Source organism: Anolis carolinensis, chromosome 2 (assembly GCF_035594765.1).
Source record: "Anolis carolinensis isolate JA03-04 chromosome 2, rAnoCar3.1.pri, whole genome shotgun sequence".
NCBI classification, from domain to species: domain Eukaryota; kingdom Metazoa; phylum Chordata; class Lepidosauria; order Squamata; family Dactyloidae; genus Anolis; species Anolis carolinensis.
The window spans coordinates 176908798-176927026 of NC_085842.1; the positions used below are offsets into that span (position 1 = coordinate 176908798).

The 18229-nt window shown below is 40.6% G+C and overlaps 1 protein-coding gene across 6 annotated transcripts in view; it reads left to right on the forward strand.

Annotated features, from left to right (window-relative positions):
* The window catches only part of cep112 (centrosomal protein 112), a 348394-nt gene that overhangs the window by 292206 nt on the left and 37959 nt on the right, over positions 1–18229 (forward strand). The gene's annotated exons all lie outside the window — the stretch shown is intronic.

Consider the following 18229-nt stretch of genomic DNA (forward strand, 5'->3'; position numbering starts at 1 on the left):
CTAACTGAGCTAAAGCTCAAAAGTGACATGCACAAGAAGTGGAAAAGGGGAGAAATCACCAAAGAAGAATTCAAACGTATAGCCAACACCTGTAGGGAAAAGGTTCGCAAGGCTAAAGCGCAAAATGAGCTCAGGCTTGCCAGAGACATAAAAAACAACAAAAAGGCTTTTTTGCTTACGTTGGTAGAAAAAGGAAGAAAAAGGAGGCGATAGGGCCACTGCAAGGAGAAGATGGGGTGATGGTGACAGGGGATAGGGAAAAGGCAGAACTGCTTAATGCCTTCTTTGCCTCGGTCTTCTCACAAAAAGAAAGCCATCTTCAACCTCAGCAACATGGAATGGACGAAGGATTGGGGGAAATCCAACCCCAAATAGGGAAACAAGTTGTCCAGGAACACCTGGCAACTCTAAACGAATTCAAGTCCCCAGGGCCAGATCAGCTACATCCAAGAGTATTGAAGGAACTAGCGGAAGTTATTTCAGAACCACTGGCAATCATCTTCGAGAGTTCTTGGAGAACAGGAGAAGTCCCAGCAGATTGGAGGAGGGCGAATGTGGTCCCTATCTTCAAGAAGGGAAAAAAGAACGACCCAAACAATTACCGTCTGGTCAGCCTCACATCAATACCAGGCAAGATTCTGGAAAAGATCATTAAGGAAGTGGTCTGCGAACACTTAGAAACAAATGCGGTCATTGCTAATAGTCAACACGGATATACCAAAAACAAGTCATGCCAGACTAATCTGATCTCTTTTTTCGATAGAGTTACGAGTTGGGTCAATACAGGGAATGCTGTGGATGTAGCCTACCTGGATTTCAGTAAGGCCTCCGACAAAGTCCCCCACGACCTTCTGGCAAACAAACTAGTAAAATGTGGGCTAGACAAAACTACGGTTAGGTGGATCTGTAATTGGCTAAGCGAACGAACCCAAAGGGTGCTCACCAATGCATCGTCTTCATCATGGAAAGAAGTGACAAGTGGAGTGCCGCAGGGCTCCGTCCTGGGCCCGGTTCTGTTCAACATCTTTATTAACGACTTAGACGAAGGGTTAGAAGGCACGATCATCAAGTTTGCAGACGACACAAAACTGGGAGGGATAGCTAACACTCCAGAAGACAGGAGCAGAATTCAAAACGATCTTGACAGACTAGAGAGATGGGCCGAAACTAACAAAATGAAGTTCAACAGGGACAAATGCAAGATACTTCACTTCGGCAGAAAAAATGGAAATCAAAGATACAGAATGGGGGACGCCTGGCTTGACAGCAGTGTGTGCGAAAAAGCCCTTAGAGTCCTCGTGGACAACAAGTTAAACATGAGCCTACAATGTGACGCGGCAGCTAAAAAAGCCAATGGGATTCTGGCCTGCATCAATAGGGGAATAGCGTCTAGATCCAGGGGAATCATGCTCCCCCTCTATTCTGCCTTGGTCAGACCACACCTGGAATACTGCGTCCAATTCTGGGCACCACAGTTGAAGGGAGATGTTGACAAGCTGGAAAGCGTCCAGAGGAGGGCAACTAAAATGATCAAGGGTCTGGAGAACAAGCCCTATGAGGAGCGGCTTAAAGAGCTGGGCATGTTTAGCCTGCAGAAGAGAAGGCTGAGAGGAGACATGATAGCCATGTACAAATACGTGAAGGGAAGTCATAGGGAGGAGGGAGCAAGCTTGTTATCTGCTGCCCTGCAGACCAGGACACGGAACAATGGCTTCAAACTACAGGAAAGGAGATTCCACCTGAACATCAGGAAGAACTTCCTCACTGTGAGGGCTGTTCGACAGTGGAACTCTCTCCCCGGGGCCGTGGTGGAGGCTCCTTCTTTGGAGGCTTTTAAGCAGAGGCTGGATGGCCATCTGTCGGGGGTGCTTTGAATGCGATTTCCTGCTTCTTAGCAGGGGGTTGGACTGGATGGCCCATGAGGTCTCTTCCAACTCTACTATTCTATGATTCTAGGTGTCTACAGACAATGCTGACTCTTTGGCTTAGAAATGGAGATGAGCACCATCCCCCAGAGTTGGACACGACTGGACTTAATATCCAGGGGAAACCTTTACATTTACGAATATAATATCATGGTATATAATGAATAAAAACTACATCAACTATGTTTTAGTTCTAGATAAAGTTGAAGTTAAAACATCTCCCTGCAAAGAAGTAAATTCCTGTTTATTTTAGACTTAAATTCAATTTTCAGAATAACAAGGGAAGAGGGGCATTTCTGCTGTCCATGAAAGAATATTATTGTTCCTATTGCGCCTTGATTCCTTCAAGTTATACAACTACTCTTGGTCTCTGTGAAATAATACTTTTAGACTAGAAAATAAAATACAAGTTATGTGGAGAGAAAAATTAAATTGTGACAGCTCTGCATGTTGACCTTACTTGCAAAAGTGGTATGACACATACTGCGTTGCTATACCTTGAGTTTTTCCTACTTAAGATTTTTTTTCATGCATTTAGTCTGCTAAACACAGTATGAGTCATAGTAAACTTTTGTGAATTAAATTCCAAACATTTACAAGTACCATCATGTCAATCCTATTCATCTGGTCATAAAAAAGTTCCTCTTTCAAATACCAAAGCTAATACTTCCCAGTCACAGCCAACATTCCCGCAGGGCTTTTCCTAACACTAAAACTGTGCCATTTCCATTCTAGGCCAGTAGCACTGAAGACAGTCCAGGTATTTGGGATAACTTTACTGGATCGGATTAAAGTTCTGCTTGTTTCTATACTTTGTTTATTGATTTTGTTGTAGTCAAGAAAACTGTCCACTAGATAAATGTCACAGAATAGAGCTTGGAAGGAATACCTTCAAGCAACAACATTAACAATGCCATTACTTTAAAAAAGCAATCTAAGGCTTTGCATATTTACTTTGGGCAGGGGCAGTGTCAAGTAATGTTTATTCATTGTCCCTAAACCATTGCTTTTGGAAACATTTTGGAGGGTGGTTGTGGCATTTTAAACTTTATTTTTTGTGTTTTTGCCTTTCTCTGCAGCATCATTCTTTGTCCATAGATTCTGACACCCATTAGTAAAATAAGTAAATTTTAAATTTAGTTTTAAACCACTGAGCTGCTGAACTTGCAGACTGAAAGGTCAGCAGTTCGAATCTGGGGAGCGGGGTGAGTTCCTGCTGTTAGCCCCAGCTTCTGCCAACCTAGCATTTCGAAAACATGCAAATGTGAGTAGATCAATAGGTACCACTCCGATGGGAAGGTAACGGCGCTCCAAGCAGTCATGCCAGCCACATGAACTTGGAGGTGTCTACGGATAACGCCGGCTCTTTGGCTTAGAAATGGGGACGACCACCAACCCCAAGAATCAGACATGACTGGACTTAACATCAGGGGAAACCTTTACCTAACTCTCTGGTAGAACAAACTGCTTTTTAAATAAAGAATTGTGACGTTTATACAACTAATATTTTTTAGAATATAACTTCATAGAATCATAGAATCATAGAATAGTAGAGTTGGAAGAGACCACATGGGCCATCTAGTCCAACCCCCTGCTAAGAAGCAGGAAATCGCATTCAAAGCACCCCCGACAGATGGCCATCCAGCCTCTGCTTAAAAGCCTCCAAGGAAGGAGCCTCCACCACGGCCCCGGGGAGAGAGTTCCACTGTCGAACAGCTCTCACAGTGAGGAGGTTCTTCCTGATGTTCAGGTGGAATCTCCTTTCCTGTAGTTTGAAGCCATTGTTCCGTGTCCTAGTCTGCAGGGCAGCAGAAAACAAGCTTGCTCCCTCTTCCCTATGACTTCCCTTCACGTATTTGTACATGGCTATCATGTCTCCTCTCAGCCTTCTCTTCTGCAGGCTAAACATGCCCAGCTCTTTAAGCCGCTCCTCATAGGGCTTGTTCTCCAGACCCTTAATCATTTTAGTCGCCCTCCTCTGGACGCTTTCCAGCTTGTCAACATCTCCCTTCAACTGTGGTGCCCAAAATTGGACACAGTATTCCAGGTGTGGTCTGACCAAGGCAGAATAGAGGGGGAGCATAACTTCCCTGGATCTAGACGCTATTCCCCTATTGATGCAGGCCAGAATCCCATTGGCTTTTTTAGCAGCCGCATCACATTGTTGGCTCATGTTTAACTTGTTGTCCACGAGGACTCCAAGGTCTTTTTTGCACACACTGCTGTCAAGCCAGGCGTCCCCCATTCTGTATCTTTGATTTCCATTTTTTCTGCCGAAGTGAAGTATCTTGCATTTGTCCCTGTTGAACTTCATTTTGTTAGTTTCGGCCCATCTCTCTAGTCTGTCAAGATCGTTTTGAATTCTGCTCCTGTCTTCTGGAGTGTTAGCTATCCCTCCCAGTTTTGTGTCGTCTACTTGTCCCACTGTAACAGATATCCAGGTAAATGCCCATGCAATTGTGAATTCTTCTTTACTGTAGAGGGGAATCATAGAATCATAGAGTTGGAAGAGACCACATGGGCCATCCAGTCAAACTCCCTGCCAAGAAGCAGGAAAATTGCATTCAAACACCTCTGACTGATGGTCATCCAGGCTCTGTTTAAAAGCCTTCAAAGAAGGGGCCCCCACCACACTCCGAAGCAGAGAGTTCCACTGCTGAACAGCTCTCACTGTGAGGAAGTTCTTCCTAATGTTCAAGTGGAATCTCCTTTCATGTAGTTTGAAACCATTGTTCTGCGTCCTAGTCTCCAGGACAGCAGAAAGCAAGCTTGCTCCTCCTCCCTATGACTTCCCCTCACATATTTATACACAGCCATCATGTATACATGGGAAGTAGACAGAAAGCATTGTAATCTACACAGAAATACTATACTATTACCTCCCAAATTTATTAAAGCATAATATATTAATTTCTAGAAAACTATAATAATGTAAAGGATCCTTTTAAACTTCTGTTACTTGTATTTGTGGCCATTTTATAGGTAATACTAAGTGTAGGATAGTAATCTTCAGTCCTACAGTGCACAGTGAGATGATTTGGAAACTCCCATTGAGCTAAGAAGAGTTTGGACTGGGCATAACTTTGTCATAATCCCGTTAGGAAAAGCCCTTGTACATTTGTAAGCCGCCCCGAGTCCCCCCGGCAGATGGAGGCGGGGTACAAAAATAAAATTATCATTATTATTATTATTATTATTATTATCATCATCATCATTATTATTATTATTATTATTATTATTATTATTATATTATGACACAGCAAACAAGATTGATATGATGGATTTCGTTTAACAAAATCACAAGTCAAACACTTCCCAAGTATCTAGGACTGTGTGATGTATTTTCTGATGATGTGTGCAGATCCCAGTAGGGTGGCCTTTTGCAGTTGGCAGATGGTGATTTTGTCAATGTCTATTGTTTCCAAATGCCGGCTGAGATCTTTTGGCACGGCACACAATGTGCCAATCACCACCGGGACCACCTGCACTGGTTTCTGCCAGAGTCTTTGAAGTTCAATCTTGAGGTCCTGATAGCGGCTGAGTTTTTGATTATTATTATTATTATTATTATTATTATTATTATTATTATTATTTCATTTACCAGTAAAGTTATTGTTGTTTTATGGATTTTTTAAATTATCCCTGAATATGTTGCCTTGTCTTTATGTTATAGTCCCACAAAACATTAACGGATACTCCCTGGCCCTCATAAAAGTGTCGTCTTTCCTCTTTTGCATTTCTTATAGAAATGAGTGACATTGTGAAACTGTCACCAACTGGAAATACAGAAATATTTTCAAAACTGATATCAAAATTATCTCAGAATCCTTTCTGTTGCACTTCATTTCACTTATTAAAATGTGTCTGTAAAGTCCCATGCACTTCTTGCTGTTTTTTATTAAAACAAAACTTTGCCAATAAAAATAAGAGTTAATAACAATTTGGTGAACGAACGTCGACAAATCCATCCGAGCAGTGTAGTGTCTCCATAGCACTTACAGATGAGAGATACCATTAAACCTTGAAGCAAAAGAGAGCATGTTAGTCCAGAAGTTGATTCCCCTCCCAGCAGTGCCAGGATTTTCTCCCTTGAGCAATCTTCCAGTAGTATCCCTCTTATTTTATAGTTTGGAAACTGGATCAGAGAGAGCTAGCCTAGAGGAAGCATGTGGCAAAATAATTCTTTGAACTTGAGATTTGATGCCATAGGCAAGTATAGAAGCCTCTAAAAGGTAATTCTACATAGTACAGCCAGTTGTGCTGTGGAATGTGTAGCTCACTTACCAAGTGGGTCAACTCAACAGGGAGACTCCATGTCAAAAACGCATACTGCATTTGTAGAGACAGGTTCCCCAAGTTTCTTCTGCCATGAGATCAAAAATAAAAAATAGCTAGCAGAACTATGAAGCTTTTTAAAGTCTGTGAAATCAGTAGTCTTTTGTGACCCTGAAAGACAGTGATATGGATTTTCTATAAAATAATGGAACCAGAAGACTTTCTAGAACTCTGAATTACGTTTACCACATTTGGCTTCAAACTTGTATTCAAACACATCTGGCACTTTAAATAGAAATTATTTCACTGGTGTATTTGTAAGAATGTAAAGAAAACAGCATGATCTTCCCTTTAAAAATGACTACACATGAAAGAACACTATTTTTAGGGCATATGCCTGAAGGTATAAATCATATTATCAGCAGTTTAACTCTATTTTTCTTTGCTATAAGTGTAGTACCTTCAGCTTCACTCATTGACTACTTTATCAGTTCCATTTTAAGTTGAGGAAAAACTGATGCTTTACAACTAAAGCTGGCTCTTCACTTCCTTATAATCCAGATTATCAAAGCAGATCCATATCTGCTTTGAACTGGATTATATGAGTCTATACTGCCATATAGTCTAGTTCAAAGCAGATAATCTTGATTTTATACAATAGTAAAAGGGGCGTAAATAAACATATTTTGTTTAACTAAAGAAAGGATGAGTGGGAATCTGAGTACAGGCAATGTATCCCATGTTGTATTGACTACTACCTGTGACCTTTTGTATTGTGTCAGAAGCTAATTGAAACAAAACGTTTTTGGTCGGAGAGAATCGGCTGTCTTCAAAGATGTTGCCCAGGGGATACCCAGATTTGTTACCATCTTCCAGAGGGCTTCTCTCATGTCCCCGCATGGGAATCTAGAGCTGACAGATAGGAGCGCACCCTGTCTTGTGGATTCGAACTGCCAACCTTCAGGTCAGCAATTCAGCCGGCACATGGGTTTAACCCATTGCACCACCGCGGCTCCCTACATGTGACTGATGGAAAAGCAAAGATTCTGTAAAATGGAGACAAGCTTAACAGCGTATTCATTCATTAGTCTGTTCCTCTGAGTACTAGATTTTATCTTCGTGTTTGTCTCTTTAGAAGAATAACTAGAACATCAAATCCTGTATTTAGTTTACCTGGCAAAATTCTAGCAATACAATCAATTAATAGTGTACATTCAAGCCCAAACTAATGTATCCAAGTAGGTGTGTGGTGTGTGAAAAAGATCACTGGAAATTTATGGCATTTAAAACTTTCCACGTCTCTACTGGAATGGTTTGCATGAAGCATGACCTCTGATTTACAGTTTTAAAAGGTTTCACATGGAACACAAGGCTGGAGAGGTTTTGCATGGAAGAAGAGCTCTACTTGGGACTGATATGGTCTCAGAGGAGAAGTCAATAGACAGGCTCAGCTCCATCAAACTTTAATTCCAGCAACATGAACTAATTCCAAGGGGGAGAAGAAGAGGAGGTATCAGCCAGATTTAATCCCCTGCACTCCATCATCTTTTCCTTATACAGTAGAGTCTCACTTATCCAAGCTAAACAGGCCGGCAGAAGCTTGGATAAGCGAATATCTTGGATAATCAGGAGGGATTAAGGAAAAGCCTATTAAACATCAAATTAGGTTATGATTTTACAAATTCAGCACCAAAACTTCATGTTATACAACAAATTTGACAGAAAAGGTAGTTCAATACGCAGTAATTTTATGTTGTAATTACTGTATTTACGAATTTAGCACCAAAATATCACACTATATTGAAAACATTGACTACAAAAATGGCTTGGATTATCCAGAGGCTTGGATAAGCGAGGCTTGGATAAGTGAGACTCTACTGTATTCTGTGTCACATTTTGATTGTATACATGAGGACTGAGAACTGTTAAACTGACGATTTGGGAGTCGCCCTAAAGAGGTTTTTTGTTTGGTGGGTGCAAATACTCTAAACCAGACTTGCACAACATGCAGCCTTCTATGTGTTTTGGACTTCATCTCCCAGAATTCTTGACCATTGGACAAGCTGGTCACAGCTTCTGGGAACTGGAGGCCCAAAGACCCAGAGGGCCATAGGTTGTGCAGGCCTGCTCAAAATAAGTGTGTTTTGAAGACACCCCCACCCCTCCCAAAGTTGGTGGAAAAACCTCCAAATTGATCAGATTTGCATTAGTCTTCACTCAATTGTCTTTGGCTCTGACTTTCCCTTTTGTTGTTGCTGATGTTGTTGTTATTGTTGTTGGTGGTATTATTGTTGTGTGTCTTTAAGTCATTTCCAACTGATGGTGATCCTATCAAGGGATTTCTTGGGAAGATTTGTTCAGGATGGGGTTGCCTTTGCCCTCCTCTGACACTGAGATATGACTCATTGTAGTACACCCTGCCTACAGGAATACCACTTTGTAAACCCACCCACCCCCCAACAAAGGGCCACTTTCCCAATGTATTAGAAAGTTGTGTGAGTGCTATACTCTGGCTAGTTTCCCCTCTACGTATTCAGAAGATAAAAAAATGAGAGAGCCACCCAATGGGTGTAGAATGTTGCCTCAAACTGTGGTGCCAACATAAAATATTGTTCTCAAGAAGAAATCTTGGAGAGCTCAGGGAGGTAGAAAAAATGGAAAGGGGTTTATCATGTATCCTGATTCTTTTTTCTTGAATCAATAAATGAAAGGGCTTCTTAATAACTTTTTAATGCACTCATATTGTTACAATGCAGCTTATCTCATTTACATTTTTTAGTATTTTTCAAAGGATGGGATATCTGGGCAAGAAAGTAAAACATTGCACTTCCTTGTTCTTTCGCCAATATAAAGCACATCCAAGGTCAGGCTTGGTGTAGACTTTCAGCTACACACATTTAGATATCGTTTGAAAATGGACTTGGTTGAAATAAAAAGCTTCCTTTAAAGCCATTACGTATGCTTGTCAACTCTGAAGCTGAAAGAAGGGGAATAATACTAGTTCTTCACAAACTTTAACTTTTACCTATTATTCATATTTTTAAAACACCTATTGCTTTTATAATGCCAAATGTCATACGTTAAAAAAAATGAAACCAATGTTTTAAAGTTAATTCCATCTGTTCATTTACCAGGAGTCCATAGGCTTTAAATTGGGTATGTTTAAGGTTAAGACAAGAAGCTTTGTTTCTACAAAGCAAATGCCTGGTGTATTATTGAGCTGTTGAAATTAGTGCAGTGAGCTCTTTTGCTGAATCAGAACTTTTGCACCTTAAGCCTACATTTCATTTTTAAAAGATGCTACATTACACTCCAAGGAAAAGCTGTCAAGGGCTGCTTGTTACCTTGTGAAGTGTGTCCTGCTTGAAGAGAGGATGCCTTGCATACTAACTGCAGCTGAGGCCATACAGGTTACATGATTGATCTTCCGCTCAGATACATAGCACTTGGTGTGTCTTTAAGCTGCGCTAAAAAGAGATGGTTGCATCCCAAGTGGAACTGATTAACAACATCGATGTAAATGGAATCTCAATTTTCTGTTGCTGTATTGTTTAGACATTAATAAAAAGAACATATATATGGCATGATTCCCCAGAACTGCTGAAAACTTGACCAGATGTCAAGTAGTGCAGGTTTATCTCTGAACAAAAAATAATGTGGAATTCAGATTAATTCACATCTCACAGATGTCTACCAGGTTTTGTCAAGATGCTTTTTCTTACCAATACTGGCTGTTGAATGCATTCCTTTCTTTGGCATATGTTTTTTAAAAAGGTGGGGACCTCACATTCACTATCAATTTGGCAAAAAGGATGCAGCCTGAACTTTGATTTCTTCCATTCATCCTCTTTAATAACAAAAGAAGCTGGGAATTTTCTGGAAGACATTGAGTAATAATGTGAATGGATGACTCCTGCAAAGTAGATGATCCCCTCCAAGGAGTCAGCCGTTTTCAGCAATTCACATCATGTCTTGCCCCCACTACTATTATAGCTCTACAGTTGTTTTCATTATTACTTTGTGACTTAACACGTAATCGATACAGATCCATAAAGACTTACATTTCTTCTTGACAGGTAATGGTGTCAAGAAGAAATGTAAGTGTATTTTTCAAACAGCATTGGTTGTATGATCCTAGATTGTTGAATAGGTGGTCCTTAAGTGCATAGTGTTTGGGAAGCTGAACAGCTCAACATGGTGAAATTTCATGATTTTCCTGGATATAGCTCTTGTTAGAAAGCTTGGTCATGTTTTGGTAAACTGTGGAAAAAGCTAAGGCTTTTTCATTCCATTTATAGGTGTTTTCCTTCTCCCTTTTCCTTTATATAAATAGGAGACAAGGAAGAAAAGAGTAAATGCTGAGAAAATTAAATTGTTGCTGAAAATTTAAGAGAAGTTGTTATTCATATTGAAAAATGGATTATTACAAATGCCAAAGTTACACAATGTACACTGACATTGGTATTCCCATCTTTAAATGGAATATGTTGTAACAGTTTGAGAATATAGTCTTTGTGTTCTAGCCTGACAAATGTAATATTATTTTCATATCATTATTTTTAATATTATTAGCAGCAGGGCTCTGTAAGGGTTTTGTCTGATCTGAATAATTCACTGCAAAATGTAAAACAGGAATTATACATAAAACTATATGCAGGATTTTCCACTGAAATTTGCAACAGATTTTATATGGAATGTTACTTTTGATTCACATTTTATTCACATCTATTAATCAATCATGTGAAGGAACCCAAAATTCTGCAATTCATGCCTCCTGCTTCAATGCAGAACAGTCATCACCTTAGCCTCCTAAAGATTAACCTTCAGGTATTTTAGACTAGTGAAAATTATAGCATTTGTTGATTATTTCTTTTTAAACTATCACATGGTGTTAGAAATGGAAGTTGTAAACTCCATTCTTTGCTGAGTTCTCTTCCCCCCATCATGCCTACACACGTAGATGTGGTTTGAAATTATAATGCCCCGAGTACATGATTTTAAGTCCCATGATAGGGCAGCCTTGCTGAAGCAAAAGGTATTGGAATTATCTAGACATTTAGTTAAGTGGGCACATAGTTTCAGTAAACAAATGCAAATGGAATAATGGAAAAAGGTTTGGACAAAGAGTTTGAAATTTACACTGAATAATGACTTGCAAGAATGTTTTTAATAAAATGATGTATAGATGGTACTGACACCAGAAAGGATTGCTGGGATGTATAAAAATAGTTGTAGTGGTTGCTGGAAATGTGGGGAAAATATAGGCACTTTTTATCATATGTGGTGGCCATGTCAAAAGGCCCAGAAATATATACAGAAATACATACAATTTCAGAAGAAATTGTTAAATTGAAATGAAACCTAAACTCTATCTGCTTAGGATGTTAGTTGAACAACTCGATAGAAAACGTGGAAGATTATTGCTATACATGATAACAGCAGCAAGAATTACTTGCGCTCAAAGATGTGCGCTCAAAGAAGAAAACTTGTGGAAATTGATGAACTTACTACATTGATTAAGGAAAAATCTCTAACTACTAACTTTAAGAAAGACTGGGGCCTATTTATTGAGTTCCTCCAGCAAAGATGGGGCCAAATTTTCAACACTTTTTTTGGACTAGAAGTGTGTTATTATACTGATGCCAAAATTTGGTGTTTTTCTAAATCCTGTGGATACTGAAGGATGCCTGGCAAGCTTAGCTAACACAAATGGCACAAATCAGGAATCGAGAACCGAGAATCTCACCAGGTTGAAGGCAAATGACAGAGATTTTATTCAGTTTGTGCAAAAGGGACACTTGTACAGGACGGATGCTTGAAGGGTACAAGTATGTAAGCATAATCATGAGCAGACATATACACATAAGTTTCAAATTCACTGGCATTGTTACGTCTTGAAACCCCTCCCCTTTTCCTGGATTGGCCAGCGCCGAGAAGCGGGCCAGCGTCATCCTGGCCTCTGATTGGTTGGGAGGCGGGTCCAAGTCAGCGCGTGCCCCGATTGGAGGAGGCGGTGGTGACGTAGCCAGGGATCCTCCAAGCTGGGCAGGGAGGTCTCGAGGCTTCCAGTAGACTGGGAGAGGTCGTCCAAGGGAGGGAGGAGACTCCAGAGGCTGTGTCAAATACTGGGTGGGTGGCGTTGGAATGTGGAAGACAAAGAGAAATCCAAAAGCTGGTCTAACATGATTATGCAGATACTGGAACCCAGTCAGAGAACACAATGGGAGTTGTTGTCACAGACATCTTTCTATGCCAGGAGACAAAGAAAGAGTCTCCAGGATATATATTTACTGATGGAATTGCAATCACAGTTTTGTCCGGGACCTTTGTCTCACGGATACCTGGGACCCCTGGAGGGGGACTACTGCGCAATTGGTAGCTGGATTCCCACTGATATCCAGGAAAATCCTTTGTCCCACAGATTATATCCCATCTCTGATTCTCACAAAGGGCGTGGAGGGGGCATTTGGAACTGCTCAAGAGAGGTTACTAGAGTTCATAGGTTCGTGTACATTTGCTTTCATTTTATAGAGAATAATAATAATAATAATAATGGATAAAAATATAAAAGAGAGTTCTTGTGGTGTGTTGTTGAAGGCTTTCATGGCTGGGATCACAGGGTTGTTGTATGTTTTCCGGGCTGTATGGCCATGTTCCATAAGTATTCTCTCCTGATGTTTCACCCACATCTATAGCAGACATCCTCAAAGGTTTCTCCATACTTCACAACCTCTGAGGATGCCTGCCATAGATGTGGGCGAAATGTCAGGAGAGAATACTTCTGGAACATGGCCATACAGCCTGGAAAACGTACAACAACCCAGTTCATGTGGTGCTTGGTATAGAGAGAGAGAAGAAGGGGCTGAAGAGTGAATGTCTTGCTGTGGTTGACCCTGAGAGCAGAAAGGTCATTTGCTATATTTAAACAAATATATTTTATCCCCTCTCACTTGTGTGAACTTTCACAAAATAAAAGAATAAAAATAAAAGAAATATGAAGAGATGCATAGAGCGATACATAATAGCAGAGACTGGTAATTGAGGTGTTATAGATACACTTTAACGTCCAGCTTGCTTCTTGGCTGAGAAGGAGGGAGATGATCAGTTGAAATTGCGCAGATCCACAGGAGCAGACAGGCTCAGGTCAAACAGCTGAGCCGGGGGTATGTGTCCATGTGCTATGGAGGGTGGGCTGCTGCTGGTCCTTTGGGGGGCTTGAGGGATGGAGGCCATTTCCGATTAATCCGGCCTCCCTTCCCTGGGAAACTACAATTCCCATAGATCAAACTATGTCTTTTTTTATTAGGGGTGAGGTAGGGGACTTTGATAACAATATGAGAAAGGATGTACAAATGGTTCCTTTTCTCTAAAACTCAGTATATAACCACCAGACAGAGAATGTAAAGTACTTAGGTTAGATGACATAGATGGTTTGTAGATTGTACGTTTTTTATGTTTAGGGTGTGGTAGTATTATTCTAGAAAAAATATTTTAAATCTTTTTTTTTGTTCTTTTTCTGTATGTTTGTATGTAGGTTTTGTTGTAATCTGTATGTATGTGTGTATGTGTGAGGAATTGTCTAGAAATTCCCTGTGTGTGCTGCTTTCAGATCCTGCTATGGGAGAAAATCAAAAATTATTCCTGAGAATCCCACTCTATGTACAATTCATCCAGGGGCGGTTCAACCGCGAGGCCATTTAGGCACTTGCCTGTGGCAGCATAATCCCAGAGGTGCAGTTGAGGCGCCCCCGTGTGTGCACCCTGCTGCCTCCTCCTCCTCCTCCTTTGGGCCTTCTCAGCCTGGGCCTGCCGCCCGCTCACCTTTAGCCTGGGCCCAGCTGCACGGCAGTTCCACTCTTCCTCCCACTGCCGCCACCATCGCGGACCCATGCCGTGCTCCTGGCCCGCCTAGGCTGCTCCGTGCGGCGCCGTGAAAACGGAAGGCCCTCCAGGGACCCCACCTGTCCGCGCGGACGATTGGAAGCCCACAGGCCCATCGCCCATGCTCTTTTCCTACAGGAAAAAAGCATGGGTGATGGCCACGTGTGCACGTGCTGGGCTTCCAATCGCCCGTGCGGAGAGGGGCGGGTGGGGACCCTGGCGGGCCTTCTGTCTCCATGACGCCATGCAGAGCGTCCTAGAGAAGCCAGGAGCATGGTCCGGGTCTGCGATGGTGGCGGCAACAGAAAGAAGAATGGAACCGCCAGAACGAAACGATGCTGGGCCAGTGTGGCCGCCTTCGGCCTGTGGCCACCTTCGGGGCCTGGCCCACCTTAACCCTATGGCAGGCATCCTCAGAGGTTGTGAGGTCTGTTGGAAGCTAGGTAAGTGGGGTTTATATATCTGTGGAAAGTCCAGGGTGGGAGAAAGAGCTCTTGTCTGTTTGAGGCTAGTGTGAATGTTGCAATTGGCCAGCTTGATTAGCATTTAATGGCCTTGCAGATTCAAAGCCTGGCTGCTTTCTCCCTGGGGGAGGTGTTAGCTGGCCCTGATTGTTTCCTGTCTGGATTTCCCCTGTTTTCAGGTTGTTGTTTTTTATTTAGGCTTTTCCTTAATCCCTCCTTATTATCCAACATTTTCGCTTATCCAACACTTTTATTTTTCAGGGATTGGTTTGGGGGGGGGCCAAAATTCTGTTCGCCTACACTTGAAAATTACCTTGGGTCAGCCCTGAATGCATCTTTCTCTTTTTTAAAATAAAATAAACCCAAAACCACCTGACCAACAAACAGGTAGACAAAAGTTTATCCTTTCTCCAAAGAGTGACTTAGGAGTGCATCTACACTGTGGAACATGGGTGTCAGAGACATTTTCATTGAGAACCACATCAGCCTAATGGTTGCCTTCAAAGGGCTGTTTGTAATTGTAAGCCTGTATAACGAAAGCCTCACAGGCCATATAAAATGATGTGGTAGGCTGGATTTGACACGTGTTCTATTGAAAGAATACTTTGACATCACTTTTCCTGCCATGGCTCAATGCTATGAAATCATGGGCATTGTTTTTTCACAAGGGCATTAGGCTACATTGTCAAAGTATGGTGAGTACGGTACAAAAACCCTTTGACCTCTACACAATGTAGTAATAATACTTGTGGAGATGAAAGGACAGCAGACTATGTTACAGACCTTTCTTTGTTACAATCCAGGCCTTTCGTCTTTGAGCAATAAATGTTAGTTTGTTGCAACATATTTTATGATGAATTTCCATTATGAGACATTATGTGTGTATGGAACTGGGAAGATCTGAAGCTCCCTCTTAGTGTTGATAAAAGTTTTTGGCATCAGAACATGTTACAGCTTTATAGCCTTAATAGTTTTAAGCTAAGTCTTGGCGCCACTTCAAACCAATTATGCAAGATCTATCACAAGTGCTTCTCTTATCTTATCGGAATAGCCATTTTATCCTGTAAATGATTTAAGCCAACACTATTCCATTATTGTCTAAAAGAGATAGAAGACTATTCTCATGAATTGGCATGCTGTGAATTCTTTTCAATGGCTTTAAGTTGACTTGAAGGTTGAGCATGTTGAGCAAGAGGGGATAGTTTGTCATAAGCTCTTAAATGAAGCATGACCTGTGTTTGTCGTTGGATCCATTCTGCATACCCTGGTGGATCTTGAAATCTCTTATGCAGAGACCCATTTCTCTCTTATATTAAAAGTGTGTCCTTTGAACACATAAGAATCTACCCTATTTCAAGTTCATGCATTGATACATCTCATTCATTTGTGTGTTTGCTGGCTGGCAGGAGCAATCTAGGCTTTCAGACAGGAGTCTTCCAGTCCTACCTGAAAATTAAACCTGTGATTTTGTTACTGAGAATAATCTTACAGTAGAGGTACCCCATTTCCTTTTGTTTCTGAGTGATTTGAAGTTGTGTGTGTGACTCCTGGTTAAAAAGAGCCAGAGCCGGGCCTCCAACAGAGATGCAAGTCTGGCCACTTTTGAGGAGCTGCCGTTAGATGAAGAATATTTGAATATAAAACTGGATACAACATGTAGGCACTTTCTCTTTTAAAACAACAACTGAGAGTATATAAATGGAGGTAGGGGAAGAAGGCTTGTTATGTTAATGACTTGGTGTTACTATCTTTGGGCACAATTGACCTTAAGAGGATATTAGCCCGATTTGGGTGACTGTGTAAATAATAGTTGAGTGTCAACAATTCCAAAACGAAGATCATGTTTGTGTGTTTTTTGAGGAAAAGTGCATGTGGACAATTGATCAGTTAGAACAGGTGTACTATTTTCTATACCTTTGATGGAATCAATATTTTGATACCACCAAAATTTCATATGCCAGATCCATTGGGCAACTTTAAAAAATCTATTCCAGAGGAGAACAGTTAATAAATCCTTCCCTAAAGGTTTTCACAGCTAAAATTACTGCACAAACTCTGCATAGATCTGAAATCTAAGCAGGAAATATTAATATTTAGACATTGTGCAAAACTAAATCAATTTTGGAATTGCCTTCAATGATTCCAGAAGCTCATCTTAGGGCAGAGTTGTGTTTTAATTTATGCTAGAATTGTCCTGTCTTTTAAAAAAAATGGTGCAGATTAAATGGATTTGAGGAAACTGTGGCCCCTTCTGCCATATAAAATCCAGATTATCTGCTTTGAACTGGATTATATGGCAGTGTACACTCATATAATCCAGTTCAAGGCAGATAATGTGGATTATCTGCTTTGATAACCTAAATTATATGACAGTGTAGAAGGGGCCTGTGTTGATGGAGGAACTGAGGCCTGGCGGTTGAGCAAGCTAAAAGTTTACCATCTTAAATCAGAGAATTATTTAAGACTTAGTCCTAACAATCTTAATAACTGTGTATACAGTCATGATGCTAGCCAAGAGGGAGCAGCTATGGCTGGGGAACAATTCTTCATTTGGTACCTACAGATCCAGTTCAATAATTCCAGTCCACAGCAACTTTGAAACTTTGACCTTTTCTTAAATTTGAAGAGGTTTCACAGAATTCAGATAACAGATGCCTTCCGCTAATCTTGAAGGGAGATTTAGAGGTACAGTGTTCCCTCACTTATTGCTGGAGTTAGGTTCCAGGACCACCCACAATAAGTGAAAATCCGCAAAGTAGGGACACTATATTTATTTTAATATTTATACATTATTTTAGTAGTTATACACTATTTTAAGTCTTTATCAACCAATCATCTGTTCATAAATCACCTCCTTCTCCTCCTGTTGCCACTTGGGCTCCTTTTCTCTCCCTTTGGCTTCTCCTTCCTCCATTCCTTAGGCTGTAAATTGTAATTTTTAATGATTTATAATAGTCTTTTAGAGTTTATTCCGTTTTTAGAAAGAAAATGTGCATTTGGTGCAATCAGATGGATGGCATTAAAATAATTCTGTCGCTATTCTGCCTTTAGACGAAAATATGGATCACCATTATTTAGTTATATATGGTCTGCACACCTCAGAAAACAGTAGTAGAATTTCTAGCTAATACATAGCCGTTTAGCCCACTCTGCATTGGCAGCTAAGAAACTATGAGCTGACTTCATTATTGAACATATTGTAATGTAAACATTAATTTTACATCCTTCAGTTGACTTTGCATGCATGTGTGAAATGATTTTAAAGTTACTTTAATATTTTAAATTATTGTTTGTTTTGTTCATAGTTTATTTCATGCATTATTAGAACCATTGGCTATATACAATAAGGTTTATGCATAAAATTAGATGCAACTAAGAAATGTTGCAGTATACCTGATCCACATAATTTTCTTCCCATCTACTCTCAATATATAAAAGAGATTAGGATAGAGCAGAAAATCTTACAGAGAGACAGTAAGAAGCCTTGTCTGTAAGCTCACAAGAGTTTGGTGTTATTATTTTATTGTGTCCTGCCAGTTAAACACTACATATATTTTTAATTTAATGTAATTGCTACCAGCACTGTTGTAGAAAGGAATTTCAGTGAAATAGTGGATGAGTAGAGATTATTTTTGTCGCAGCTTCTTGGACACGGCTGGTAACTGTCATGGATAAATTTAGATG